Source organism: Podarcis bocagei (genome assembly GCF_964188305.1).
Source record: "Podarcis bocagei genome assembly, chromosome: 4".
NCBI lineage: Eukaryota > Metazoa > Chordata > Lepidosauria > Squamata > Lacertidae > Podarcis > Podarcis bocagei.
This window is the reverse complement of record NC_138128.1, coordinates 81,393,017-81,405,464: the sequence shown is the minus strand read 5'-3', so window position 1 is coordinate 81,405,464 and position 12,448 is coordinate 81,393,017. Positions and strand designations below refer to the sequence as shown.

At 41.8% G+C, this 12,448-nt stretch overlaps 1 long non-coding RNA gene across 2 annotated transcripts; it reads right to left on the bottom strand.

Moving 5' to 3' along the window:
- Positions 1-1,509: 1,509 nt before the first annotated feature.
- Positions 1,510-8,118, bottom strand: LOC308585336. Of its 2 annotated transcripts, none has more exons than XR_014007291.1 (3): positions 7,703-8,118; positions 5,196-5,328; positions 1,510-3,418 (listed from the first exon to the last, which is right to left on the bottom strand). It is a non-coding gene; the product is annotated as an uncharacterized lncRNA (long non-coding RNA). The 2 variants fall into 2 exon arrangements; XR_014007292.1 differs by having other exon boundaries at positions 1,510-3,602; positions 7,703-8,114.
- Between the last annotated feature and the right edge of the window lie 4,330 nt (positions 8,119-12,448).

Genomic DNA, 12,448 nt, shown 5'->3' with positions numbered 1-12,448 from the left:
CTCACAATCTTGACCCAGCATAACCTTGGGCTCCTGCCAAGATTACGTTTGCCACAGATAGGCAGGCACATTCAATTATTGATTGGTGTCACTGTTCTCATAGGGAGCTGGCAGGGAACGAAGAGCTGCATTTCCTGTTTTCCAAGTGATAATTGCTATTCTGTTATTATGCATGCTTGAGAGCTGATTTATAATGCACACAGTGCTTGCTAAGGTTGCTTCAATGAGGAGTGGATAAAAATCCTATCTTTTACAAGCCTTCTGGGAAAAGCTAATTCAGCCAGGTTGTTCATGATTTACGATCCCTTATCCTAATCGGCTTTTCTGACGAGTCTGGTGTTAAGATACCATTAGGTAGGTACACACAAAAAGTGTGTGTGTGTGAGAGAGAGAGAGAGAGAAAAGGAGAAGAGGGAGTGAAAAGACAACGAACAAAAATTAACTGTTTACCGTGGTGAGGTTTGCATGATGTTGCAATTTGCGGAAGCAGCCTATCAATATCAGAAACCCCCCTGGATCAGACTGAATCCAGTATTCTTTCATCTTCAGAAAGTGTCTCTCCTCATCTGAACCCACCCCAGTGTTCAGTACCTTAGAATATCTGCAGCAAAGAGTAGGGTTTTCTCCATGTTTATCCCAATGTTATGAATCAACTTCCCCCAGTACACACCTGTCTACTCCTCTCTCCAAAACTTTTTTTTTATTATATATATTTTTATTCAGTTTTACAATATACATTTGAATTCAAACAACAATCATAAACATAAACATATAGGATCCCCGAATCCTTAGACTTCCCTCCACTCCTCCATGGGTTCCATTGTCAATCTTTTTATACTGCATCATATAATTTCTCTATTTTTCTAAAAAAAAATCCATATTTACCTTAGTTTTTAATACAATTGTTACTATAATTCTGCCAAAGTTTTTAGTTGTTTACAGTCTTCTCTTAAATAACTTATAATCCCCCCCCCCCCAATTCCTTATGAAAGTTTCTACCTTCTTGGTTTCTGATTTTTCCGGTCATTTTCGCCATTTCAGCATTGTCCATCATCTTTATCAACCAAAATATATTTTAAAAATTGTCCAGTAACACCTTAGGGACCAACTAAGTTTGTTCTGGGTATAAGCTTTTGTGTGCATACACACTTCTTCAGATACACTGAAACAGAAGTCACCAGACCCTTATATATAGTAGGAGGGTGGGGTGGGGTTTTTTCTCAGGAGGGTAGTAGGAGATGGGTGGTTGACTCAATGGGTATGGTAAACCTGTTGACGACTGTTAACGACTGCAATTAGTCCTACAGGAAAATGCAAAAATTAGTATCCAGATGATTAGCATTTGTAATGAGGCAGGAATTTGTCTCTGGTTGGGAGTTTATCTTATTTCCATCTCTGGGCCAGTAGTATCCATGCTGCTGTCATCGCATACATGGATAATCTTTTCTGCTCCTTTGGTTTTTCTGCATCCAGAATTCCTAGTAGAAAACCTTCCGCCCCCCCGTCCCCCACAAATGTTATTTTAAACATTTTTTTCAACTCATTATATATCATTTCCCAGAATGCTTTTTTATTTTGCACATCCACCACATATGGTAGAAAGTGCCTTCCTTCTCCTTACACTTCCAACATACATTTGAAGCAGTTCTATACATTTTTGCTAATTATGTAGGTGTTAAGTCTCAATGATACATCATTTTCATATAATTTTCCTTCAGCATGCAGCATGCTGTAAATTTTAAGTCTCCCTCTGAAACTTGACATATTTTTGTAGGGCCCATTTGTCTGTATAGGGCGATAATGTCAAAATTACTTTAACTGACATCTCCAGATGTATTTATCAAGTGGGATGAGGCCAAGCCCCAGAGAGGAGCTGCCAGCCATTGAAGTCATGCTACCACTGCATTTGGCTCCTCCCGGTATCCTGGCACCATGCAGATGTCATTAGCATCCCACTCTTCTGCGCAAGTTGGCGTTTCTGCCCCCAGAGGTTGCTGAACTCCAACTCCCATGATCCCTGTCCATTGACTGTACTTGCCGGGGCTGATGGGAAACAAAGTTCAACAGTATCTGGAGGGCTTCGGGTTCCACATTTCTGATTTAGAAGAAGCAGAAAGGCGGAGAATTGCCTCGTTTCCTCTACACCCTAAAGGCAGCTTTTGAGTTGGCCACAGAAAGCCCTTTATTTCCTCCTCTGCAGAGTGTGGTGGTTGCTCAGGAGAACAGGAGAAAGGGAAGGAATTAGAAACCAGAAGCAACAACATGAATCTCCCCCCTACCCTACCCCACCCCCTTTGCCTGACAAAATGGCCTCTGTGATGATGGGGAGTGAGGGGAAAGAAGAGGGGTGGAGTTCAGGGACAGTCTCAGATTATCCACCCTTCCTGTTCCCCATCTTTTGTCCACTAATTCAGGAATTGATTCAGGGCACGGTCAACAGTCCCTGGGTTGGCCATGGGTGGGTTGCAGTTTGGGGTACCATTAAAGGCAACTACTGTAACAGTCAATCATTTGGTTTATCGTTACATTTTTTCATTGGGGCACTTCTTGGATTTTCTTCTTCAGACACCTACATGTCTTCTGCCAGCTCTCCACCCCTGTTTTTCCAGCATGATGGGCCTTTAATTAACCATCATTATCATAAATGTACATACACACCCATCAAGATAGCAACATTCTGAAGTGAAAGCAGGTGTATGTTTGTTCCTAGAATTCCTCAGTTACTTACATCCTGATTTGTCTTTATTATTATTATTTTACAAAATCCATTATGGCTTTATAGAAAGGGTAAGTTTACGCTCAATATATTTCCCACTGCAGAAAGCAACTGATTTATCATATAGAATGAAGCACCCTCATGATACCATCTGCTTGAGGTTGTAGAGTAATTGTTTTTGAATGTGTCTGAGTTGTGCAGTTTTGTGAATAGTGTGTTTGCTGTTTGTAAATTACAGGTCACCTTGAAGAGCAATTGCTTAGCTGTAGCAGCTTTGCAACCTCAGTTACAGGCTAGAAATTTAGGCCTAGACTATCGATACTCTTAAGTGATACCCTAGGCATCCCTTCTTTATCTCTCAAATGAGGGTGTGGAGTCTGCTTGCGTCCCAATCTTTGTTGCATTCATTGTACGTAGTAAACCTGGATAACTAGTCCTGTAAACTGCCTGTTGCATGCCAACTCTCAAATGCTGTCAAATACGAGGTACCGGTGGTTTTTAAACCTTTCCCTTTGCAACCTGAAGGGTATCACTGGAGAATATTTGACCTGAACATCTGCAAAGGAGAAGAATTTTAGAAGCAAATTGTCTCTTTCATCTCTGCTAAGTACTTTATTTCTTGTTCAATCAAAATACCTTCCAGCGTTATAATTGGCCTTGTGACCTTTTAGTGCTTCTTTTAAGAATACATTCTCTTCCTCTCTGGTGATAAACAGATTATCAGAGGGTTAAAAGCAAAACAGGCAGTGACTCTGAAATAAATGCACTATAGGAGGGCAAGCATGGGAGACTTTAATTGGATAGCAAGTGAACAGAAATATGGAGCCTGAGCTGGATATTTTTGCTGAGGGTATTTTGGATGAAAGCCTTTGGCAAATACATGAATCTGTAGGAAAAAGAGAGAGAGCTTTATTTCTCCCATCTCCTGTCTTTGATGCCCCCTATCATTAGTTCCTTAAGGAACCAAGGCAGGTGGGCCTGACACAGTTTGAACTGAACTGATTATGCTGAAGTAATTGCGCTTGGATTTTGTGTAATGCAATTAGCATCTGCTTAAAGATTTCCTCTCTCCTCGCTGCATCCTGAGGAGGGTCCAAAATGGCAACTGCAGAAACGCTCCCCGCTCCAGAGAAGTCATCCTAATTGTAACAACTGTTTTGGAACAGAGCTCCCGTTGCTTTTCTTAAGCGTTTTGAGAACACCTGAAGGCACCTAGCTGACTCAAATGTTACCTTTGAAGCCTAAGAACGGCTTCCCTGCGGTCCTGTTCCTCATCCAAAATGCATGCTTGCAAGTGATGGAGACACGGTCCAAAATGAACAAGATCAGAGACTGGATCTCATTGACCTGTCACTAATCTATTTAGAATTGGATGTAGGTATAACCAGTCCTTTTTTTCTGGGGGTACGCATACCCCTAAACATTTTGTGAATCTCTGTACTTTTGTCCATCTACTGTATTTCTTTTCCCCGATTTGAACTATAAAATGGTGATTTTCTTGAGTCAAAATGAGAGTACCCCTAAACATTTTTTTAAGAAAAAATGCACTGGGTATAACACAAAAGGGGGGTGTCATACATTGATGGCGTGTGTGATCCACACCCTGCAAAAATGTTGAAGATAGTCTTAAATTCTTGTTTAATAAAATTCACCATGTGTGACCCTGGGTGAGTTACTATCTTTCTGCAGCAGTGTTCCCATCTAGAAAATGGAAAGCGTTTGACAACATTCAGAGAAGGTTATAATGTGGTCTTGGTGTGATATGAGTCCCTCCCCTCCACCACATACAGTACCTGCCCTCAACATGAGCCATGGCCGGCTCTCCCATGAGGCAAGGGGAAGTGACTGCCTTGGGTGGCAGGAACCACAAGGGCAGCAGATTTGGCCTCCACAGAAAGCATTGCCTGCTGCCCCCACTCAAAGAAATAAAGAAAGGCCAGTCTGAGGCTCTTTCCATTTCCCAAGAAAAGTGAAGGAAATGTTTTGGCTGATTAGTGATTCCGTTCAGTCGAATGCATTTTAGTGTGCGGCTTGAAGTCAAGGTATGGCAACTTCGGATGAAAGCATCTCTCCTAATCAGCATGGACACCTCTCTTATTCTTTTCATGTCCTTGTTCTTGATATCGTCTTACCGGTTTCCAAATAACCTTCCCACTTCACAGGCTCCCTGCAGGGGATCCCGACTGTTTTGTCTCCTGTCACTTTCAATCATTAGTTTTTGAGAAAGCTTGGATCCTTGATACTCTTGGAGAATCCCTCTGTATGTTTGACCTAAAGTTCCACCACAAAGCACCAACAAACTGATTACACATCTTAATTGATCCAGGCGACAAGCCTGTATTCACTTACCTGGGAAGAAATCCAATTGAACTCAGTGGGGCTTAATTCTAAATGGACATGTCTAGGATTGCAGTACGGGGGGGGGGGGGAACCAACCCCCAAAATATTTGGAAAACTGAATCCTCCTAGGAAGTTCTACCTGCGTGGCTTGAATCCTTGAATCCTGTTAGCAAAGTACATTAGGATCCCACAGGATTCCCCTTTCTGATTTCTGCAGCTTCAGCTTACTTCGTTTGCCTTTCTTTTTCTGAATCTTGTGCACATTTGTATTTCTGCACACATTGGATTAAGCAGCAGTGGGAGGGGGGAATGGAAGAAGCAAATATTAACATATATTAACAATATTAATAGTTCCCCATTGAAATTTTCCACATAAAATTCAGAATTGAATTTTGAAAGGTAATTTTTTCTTTTAAAATTTAGTATTCGGGGCACATGGGCACCTCTTGAATATTTTGATTTGGGGAGAGTCCAAAAACGAAAACTCAAAAGCTCTCAGCTGACAAACGTTAACTATTAAATATTAACTTGCAGGCTGTCAGCTCTCAAATCTAACAATGTTCACCACGTTTAACACGATTGCATGCTGCAAATAGATCCCGTATTCTGAGGTGGACCAAATGTCCCTTAGATCACCTACCATTTGCATGCTGTGGTGATCCGTCAAATAGATAAATACCCTGACCATTGCTTCCAAAACCACCTTCCCAGTGCAATAATCCCTTTTTTAAAATAAGAGGCTATCTGTGTGAACTGGGTATCTCCTTTATAACAAAAGATCAGTATCATTAAGGAAGAATAGGCAACCTCTTAAATGATGGACCACTTAGATCAGAGAGAGAGAGCTTCTATTACCTTTGATCAAAACAATCTCTTCTCCCTTATCAGACTATCGTCTATGCCCTGACAATGCTGGAGGTTTGGCAGATGGGACACAGGTAAGGGTCTTCTCTGTGATCCCATCTAAATAGTGGCACTCTATCCCATCACAGCAGATGTTTCTGCTTAGGGAGGCTTTACCAGTGCCAATGTTTTGTCCAATGCCTTTGCTTTATCTACTGCACCTATGACTGTTTTTATTAGAGACAGTGTTGTTCAGTGGTTAGCTTGCCAGACTAGACCCTGGGAGACCAGGGTTCAAATTCCCACTTGGCTATGATGCTCACTGCCTCTCAGCCTAACCTACTTAACAGTGTTGTTGTTGGGAATTAAATGAGGAGACAAAGAACGGCGTATGTCCCCTTGAGCTCCTTGGAGAAAAATGTGTGAATGAAATGCAATAAATAATAATTAAAACAAAGATTATTTTGCTTTTGTTATATTATTATTATATTATTTGTGGAATATTTTGTTTAAATTATTTTTAATGGTGTGTAAGCTCTAGAAGTGTGTGACATACATCTTTATATAAATAAAAACCAGTTGGCACACCCATTGCCATATACTGTCAATTGTGGCAAAGGACTTTATACCATTGCATGCAATCAATCATCAAATATTGAAATCAAATGCAGTTGGGTGTCAAATGCCAGTGTCCAGTATTGAATGAATATTCTGTGAATATGCAGAGAATATCTGGTGAACGTTTGAATTTGATCATGAATCCAGCATTCTGGATTTTTATCTCAGCCATAGAACTTAACAGCTTTGGATCAGGCCATTTATTACAATCTATAAATAGGGCCTTTTGCATATTTCATGCAGCTTAATTACATTGCAGCACCTTGAGGTTTTGACTCCACCTCTAGCTTTTAATTTGAGGTGGCACATAGCTCACGAGGATTTAAAGGTGACCACGAAGACACAGCAACTGTCACTTTAAAAACCCATTTCATTTTGTATTTTAGGGGAGACTTTTCATTACACCGAAAGGGCTAGCAGCTTGTCCATGTGACCCTCCCATAGCAGAGGTTCCATGTTGTCTGCCCGAGATGTATTAGATAGTTAACAGTAAAGGTCACTCAGCACTTATTAACATTAGAATTTCATTTAGGTTCCTTGGACCCTACGGGCATTTTAAGTATTCACAATGCAGTGGCCTCATGCTACAATGGTGAGTGCCTTTAGAAACTGGCGGTATTGCATTGCTCTCTCTGAAAGATAATAATAGCTCGGAAAGGTTGCACACTCTTCATCGTGCATGTAGATCAGCTCTGATGCTATTGGCACTGCAGTTAAGTTTTATCCATATTTCTTCTCCTACTAAATTATCTGGGCTGTCCAGTGAGCTGGGGGAAGATGTGGCATATGCTGTTCTGTATAGAAATGTTGGTTTAACTCTTGTCCAATATACATTCATTTTTGTCAAGTGTTTGGCCTGTTAAAGATGAAGGTTAAATTCAAACTGATGGCTAATTGCCATATCCATCCCCCTCATTTGATGACTTGCATATAGTCTCTCAGAAAGAACATCATATCAGGACAAACACAATGGCAAGTCAAATCACTTGGATTGTATTTAGCCATTGTATTTACAGTGAGAAACCAAGCCCACCTAATGATGGAACAAAATAGGATTATTTAATAGCTACTCAGTAAGAGAGAGAGAGAGAAACAGAGAGAGAGAGAGAGAGAGAGAGAGAGAGAGAGAGAGAGAGAGAGGGAGATCAACTATAAGTTAACAGCCGCCTCGTTCAAAACATTCACCTGCTTTGTCTGTGACTATGGACCGCTCTGTAGATTCCTCTTCAAATCCACCATAAACCACCAAGCCAAACTACAACTTCCAGGAGGCAATACAACAATCTATGTGCACATGACACCATCAAGATGCATGCCCTAAACTAGTGAGCCAGGAGAGAATGATCAGAATATAAATATTTCCCAAACACTCACTAAGAAAAGGTAAAGATAAAGGACCCCTGGATGGTTAAGTCCAGTCAAAGGTGACTATGGGGTATGGCGCTCATCTTGCTGAGGGAGCCAGCGTTTGTTCACAGACAGCTTTCCGGGTCATGTGCCCAGTATGACTTAACTGCTTCTGGCGCAATGGAACACCATGACGGAAGCCAGAGCAGATTCAAACCGCCGACCTTCTGATCGACAAGCCCAAGCGGCTCAGTGGTTTGGACCACAGCACCACCCGTGTTGAGATGGACACCGCAACCCCATAGTCGCCTTTGACTGGACTTAACCATCCAGGGGTCCTTTACCTTTTTACTCACTAAGAAAGTACCCCTTTAGCCCTCTTGCAGCTGCATGCAAACCAGTTTTCAGAACTTGCGTGGCTGGTGGCTACTTCTGAACAGTGTGAATGAGATTCATCTTAAGGGTCTCTTAAGGCATCTTAAGGCAGCCTGACAGGAGGGCGTGGGGAACACCACTTCTGCAAGAAAGAGCCATGCAGGTATCCCCACTCCTGGAGTAGAGCAATTCAGACTCACACCCCAGCCATGCATCATCTACTCATGAAAGAGTGGCCTCCAGGCCTTCTCTCTTTTGCTTCCCTGTCCGGGATCCAGCCAAAAATGACTCAGCAATATCATCACTTCCTGAAGAGCAAGGAAGAGAAAGTCTATATTTGCTGAATAACGCAGGCATCGGACTGTTTTCAGGGTTCTTGTCATACATCAGTGAAGGACTATAAAGGGAGACCAGAAAGTGACAAACCTTGTCTTTTGAACCTTTGTGAGTTTGAACGTTTGTTGGCGACTTGGTGAGATTTTGCTTTCTCTTTGTGCCATAAATAAAGCAGAACAACAGGAAAGAAAATGTAACATGTTGTAATATGTTTTCAAGCTCAGAGAGGGGTGAAAAAAAGGTGCTTTGTTTTGTAACGTCGGGCTGAATGACATACCCACTTCTGTTTCATGGAACATATTGGTAACAACTCTCTTTTATACCAAGAATCACTTCCAAGGTCTCACGACCACCCACGCCTCAATTATACGCTGTTCAAAGTTCTACTTTGTTCAGAAATATACAATAGTTTGGATTTAAAACTCTCAAAAGGTGCCTCTGTTCTTTTGGTTAAAGATATCATAGACTCTTGGAAATAACAAGCTCCACAGCTCATAGATATCAAGACAAAAGTACAACAATTCACAAAATGTTTAGGGGTATGTGTACCCCCAGAAAAAAAACAACACTGATTGTAGGTGCCAATAAGGGGGTCAGGGAAGAGTCAAACAGTCACCAGGTAAATGGGAACAGAAGGAGTGATGGTGCTGTTAGCTATCATAACATAGAATAATAGAATCTTAGAGTTGGAAGGGACCAAGGATCATCTAGTCCATATTTTAAGGTTGTTCAAATGAATATTTTAAAATGTAAAATAGAAAAACTTAATAAAAATTATACAAAAAGAAAGGTCCCCCCCAAAAATATATTTAGCTAGAATCTCCTTTCTTGTAACTTGAAGTCATTGCCTTGAGTCCTACTCTCCAGAGCAGGAGAAAACAAGTATGTTCCCTCGTCCATTGGACAGCCGTTAAGATATTTAAAGGTGGCTCTCGTTTTTGAGAGACTCCATTTCTCAAAATTCCTGTGCCTTCTCTTTCTCTCCCTCTATAAATGCCACTTCCCAACATTTCGCCCCATATTCCCTGTGTCCATCACATTCAATCAATCCTGATAGAAACTGTGTCAGAGTTATGGCAGTGGAGGCTGATTCAGCTCTCAATAAATCCTGTTGAGTTCTATGGAATAATAGGTTGAAAGCTTGAGCAAAGTTAAAAGGATGTGGGGATCGGCTTCTCAGTCCAGACACTAGACTCACCATTAAATTCACAGGTAGAGGACCAATTTCACTGCTGCCTTAATAGTCAATGGTAATCAACTAGCTGCCTCTATCATCAATTTAGAGTGTTGGTGCTGATCTTTAAAGACCTAAACGGCCTTGGCTCTGTATACCTGAAGGAGTGTCTCTACGCACATTGCTCAGCCCAGACACTGAGGTCCACCTCCAAGGGTCTTCTGGTGGTTCCCTCACTGCAAGAAGTGAAGCTACAGGGAACCGGGCAGAGGAACTTCTTGGTAGTGGCACCCACCCTATGGAAGGCCCTCCCATCAGGTGTCAAGGAGATAAGTATGGTAATTATACAACCTTTAGAAGACATCTGAAAGCAGCCCCGTTCGGGGAAGTTTTTAATATGCTGGAAGCCACATAGTGTAGCTGGGACGACCCAGCCAGATAGGCAGGGTACAATTGTTGTTGTTATCTATCTATCTATCTATCTATCTATCTATCTATCTATCATCAGCATCATCTACAATGAAGTAGGTCATGTTATGGGCAACCCAGCTATGGAATGTTCACCCTAGGGAGTTTCACTTCATTACTTTTTTTCTAGCTTTGGATGAGAACTTTAAAAAAAAATCAGATTGCAAACCACTTTAACCCCTGATAAATTTGGGTTTTTGTGGTATTTTGACTGAAGTGTTAGCAATGGAGTACAGTCAGATGTTGATGAGCCCCATTGAGTTTGATGTGACAAAATAAAAATGTGGTAACTGGGAACACGATTGAGAGAGGGCAAAACTTGCTTTGCTGTAAGAACCTGGTATTTTCTTTAGCTAATATTTATTTTAAATCAAAGAAGATATAACTGTATAACAGTATTTTATTTATGACTGAGTGAAGATGGCCTCCCATAATTCTCCAGGCCATTTGTGAGTGGGTGGCAGTGGAAAGTGTCTCAGGCAATCCAACTAAATGGGTGGGGTATAAATAATAAAATTACTACTACTACCTAATCAAACAGTCTTCTTAGGGAGTGCAAATCTGTGAAATTTTGGCTCACTTAATGTCATATGAAAATATAAATTCATACTGGCAGATGAAGGAAGCTCTGAGTTAAGAGAGGAGAACTGGAAAGAATAGGGCACAAGGTCATCGCTAGTTGCAGAAATATTGAAATATATTGGGTTGGAATCACCTTTGTGTTTGAAACTTCCTCTTCTTGAATATGGGCATAAAAGTTGGGATATCCCATTCTGTCAAATATTCTTGAGGGTGTGTGGCTAAGATTTTCAGTTTGTTTTTGAGAAATTTCAGCTCAGCCCTTATCTTATGACTATTAAATAAACACATGGCTTTAATATTTTCAGCAATAAGCTGTGAGTCTCCTACAAAGACCCTGAGTTATGAGTGCACTTCCTCGCTCTTTTATTCCCTTTGTTTCCCTCTTTTGCTCCCCTCTTTTATTACCCCTTTCCCAGAATAGGCTAAAAGTGCCAAAGACCTACTGCTCCACGGAAAGCTCTTTCTGGGCAACTCTGCTATAAATATAACCATGTTTCTGGGCTGGGTGATTTGAAATAATGGTTTATCACTTTTGCGTTTACGATGCCACTGATCAGTTTTTTATAATCATAAGAAGGCTCTCTGGGTCTGCTTTTTGTTGCCTTGTAATCGCCCGCCTTGTGAGGATGAAGCCTCCGAGCTATCAGTTTTCGCGTCTCGCTGCCCGGCCTGGTTGTGTGATGGAGATTGAACAGCCCCTGCATCTTATTTGTTTCTAATCATATTACACTTGTCTTTAGGGCCTCGGCTGCGGCACCTGTGAAGCTCTATCATCATGAAAAGCCAAAATCAGATTGTAAAAGCCTCTGCTGTTGTATCTTTCGCATTAATCTGCATCCCAAAACAATTCATGCTACTAATGGAAATGTGGACGACTCAAACTGATAAGGGCCTAATCCGTGTGCTGCTCTGAATAGCTTTTATTTCCAAGAAACATGACTGGAACACGCTCAGTTGTTCTTCCTTAGTTTGACTGAATAGGAGCCTTACGACAGGAGAGTCAGTCTCTTTGACTTTCATCTACACAAGTGGAAAATAGGCAGAATTTGGTTGAAGGCTGAGCTGCTCGTTTTTATTCCAGGTCTGCATACCCTCCAACAAAGGGATTTGGGTGGCACTGTGGTCTAAACCACTGAGCCTCTTGGGCTTGCCGATCAGAAGGTCAGCGGTTCAAATCCATGCAATGGGGTGAGCTCCCATTGCTCTGTCCCAACGCCTGCCAACCTAGCAGTTTGAAAGCACACCAGTGCAAGTAGATAAATAGGTACCACTGTGGCAGGAAGGTAAACAGCATTTCTGTGTGCTCTAGCTCCTGTCACAGTGCTTCATTGCGCCAGAAGTGGTTTACTCATGCTGTCCACATGATCCAGAAAGCTGTTTGTGGACAAGCACTAGCTCCCTCAGCCCGAAAGTGAGATGAGCACTGCAACCCCAAAGTCGCCTTTGACTAGACTTAACTGTCCAGGGGTCCTTTACCTTTCTTCAGCATGAGGTCACAATGGCCACTCTCTCTCCTTCAAGCAGCCATGGTCCTTCAGGCAAGCAACATTACCATGGCAGCATGGGGTCACAATGGCCAGCCTTTCTCTTTGAGCATCAGCACAAGGTCACAATGACTAGTACCTCTCTATGGCGCCAGCAGCATCAAC